This window comes from Penaeus japonicus, unplaced genomic scaffold (genome assembly GCF_977035675.1).
Source record: "Penaeus japonicus unplaced genomic scaffold, GWHDUDI00000001_assembly GWHDUDI00000010, whole genome shotgun sequence".
Taxonomy (NCBI): Eukaryota; Metazoa; Arthropoda; class Malacostraca; order Decapoda; family Penaeidae; genus Penaeus; species Penaeus japonicus.
Genome location: NW_028234412.1, coordinates 30,258,416 through 30,260,915, shown reverse-complemented (window position 1 = coordinate 30,260,915; position 2,500 = coordinate 30,258,416). Strand labels below are relative to the sequence as shown.

The 2,500-nt window shown below is 43.7% G+C and overlaps 1 protein-coding gene across 2 annotated transcripts in view; it reads left to right on the top strand.

The window, feature by feature from the left end:
* LOC122260738 (uncharacterized) overlaps positions 1-2,500 on the top strand; it is a 20,662-nt gene that overhangs the window by 6,606 nt on the left and 11,556 nt on the right. The gene's annotated exons all lie outside the window — the stretch shown is intronic.

The window sequence follows — 2,500 nt, the reverse complement described above, 5'->3', positions numbered from 1 at the left end:
AAGCCACTTCCTCCAGCGAACAAATCAATCCAAGACATCCACAGTTCAATAAACTACCTAATTAATGAAACTGAACGCTTTGCCCATACATGATATATCGAGTTCTCGTGATACAGAAATGTAGACACCAGTAAAAAGACTGAAACGAAGACAGGCAAAATTTTATAATTTGATATAAATAATAACGTAAATAATAGTTCGAAGTTATTGTTTAATAATTGCATCCTCCTCACCCCCCCCCCCACGGGAAGGCGCCCCCTAATTCGGGAACCACTGATCTGACAGTAGGAAGGGCAGAGGCACCCTGCACTTGCTGTTGAGCTGTGTCTTCCCAGTGGCGGTTGGGATCGAGTTGCTTGTTTTTCCTTTTTTTCAGAGCTTCGTTTAGGTGTTACTTGTGTTGAAGCTTCAGCGCTGGCATTATCTACCTTGTTGCTTTTTGGTTTTCCTGTGGGCGAGCGCTTAGGTGCCGCAGTCTTGGGGAGGCCGGTGTGGTTGTGGGGGCGGAGGACTCCTGGCTGGGTGCATCGGCGGAGGGGCGCGTGGGTGGCTCAGCACGGTTGGAGGCTGCTGAGTCGGCAAGGGCGCGAGGCAGCTGGCTTCTTGCCTCGCGGTAAAATTGACGAAGTGAGACTCAATCAAAACATGGTGTATTTCTGAAATGGGATGAAATGTTGAGGAGTTTAAGTAAATATGGTGATAGAAAGAGAGCCAAGAAAAGCTGGAGAAAGGTTGAACTTGTAAGACCAGGAGAGGAGAATGCCATGCATGTGAATCCTTGGTGCCTGGACAAAGCCTCAGGTCATCTCTCCGGGAGGCAGCCAGATACTGGAACACCTAGCATGCTCTTTTTAAGAGTTTGTATTTTGTATATATCCATTATTATTTATTTCCTAAGCCCTGCGCTCGCGCTGCATTTTGCCGACCTCGCGCGTCACCTGTCACTACTGGGCATGTTGTGTTGTGAAGCCCTGTGGGTTAGCTCATGGTCTTGATTAAAACTTGTTCTAAACTTGTAGAGGTTGCAGGTCCTCTTCCTTAAATTCTTCTTGCGTCTTTTTCTTTCCTATCTTTGATGTTGCCAGTCTTTAACTTTCTGCCCTTTCTTCTTGACTTGCTGCTCTTCCTTCTTCTTTTAACTTGCTATTCTGGCGTTTTGCTTGCTGATCTTCCTTCTTCTTTAACTTTCTGTTCTTTGCTTTATTGTGTTCATCCCACCCCACTGCTCCATCGGTATCCTATGTCTGACGTCGTGAAGATTGCCTCAGCGTCTTCATTTTCATTGATCCAGGTGAGGCCTTTGGGCCACCAGGCTTGTGTGCCTTCTGGTCAAGTGTTCAGGCGGTTTTCAGTTCTTCATAGTTGTCTCGGATTCTTATATATGTTCTTGTGGAGCCTTTTGTTAATCGTCTCTGTTCTTAGCCTTGCGTGAATCTCTTATGCGGTGACTACTTGAGGGAAAGTGATCTTCAGAATCCATTTGCCTGCTTGGTTCTGAATAGTCTGTAGTTTCATCATCTGCCTTATTGCAATTGGGCTTTGTAGATGCAGAGCTTGGTTTCCGGTCGTAGAGTGTGAAATCTCCTGATCTGATGTCTTGCTCTCTGTGCTCTTTCATTAATGTGACGGAATATTGATCTATTGCTTCTTGGTAGGCCTAGTATCTTTCCTCTGTCGCAGATGTGTTCCTCGTCAACTATTTGTTCCGACGTTTTGAATCTGGTCACAGGGATTACTTGGAACGTTGTCTTATTTGTTGAAATCTTTCATAGCGGCTGTTTGTCTCTATGGCTTTTGTTGCCCTGTGTGTCATCATGTTTATTGATTTTCCTTCGTATGTCATTATCTGTGTAATGTCAACGGCATATATATGATGACTGCTGTCATGTGATGTTTCAGGCAGATCTACTTTGTAAATCATAAACAAAGTTGATGAAAGGTAGTTCCCTTTTAAGGCTTCGCTGGTGAAGGAAATTGCTTCACCTACTGTGTTGCCGCTTCTAGGTGTGGAGGGAGTTATGCAACCATGTCATATAAAGACACGTCCACACGGGCGTGCATGTCTAGGGGAGTGACGTCATAAGCAGGCAAACCATTTGTAAATTACTGATTTAGCTCGTAGTCTCCACGCCTGCAAGCACGTGCTAAAATGCCTCAAAATACAAAGCGACAAATGTAATGACTATTCAAAGAGAGCTTTGTTCATGAAACTTTGCTTCCTGTGACTTCAGAAACGGAGGAAGTATAATGAATCATGAGCAAACCCACTTAGGAGACAATATGATCAAGAAACGATGTTGAAGAACAAAACTCACGCCTGTAAACGCGGCCCATTCTAATCACAATATCAGTTTATACCGTATTTCCATGGCCCTTATTTTTTCTTAGAAAGAGAGGTTTCTGCAAGTCAAATTCTGCTCATTCTATCTTTTGATTACAATATTCCAGGTAGAATCTGCATTAGCACGTCTTAAAAAAAAAAAAAAAACTTTTGCAAACA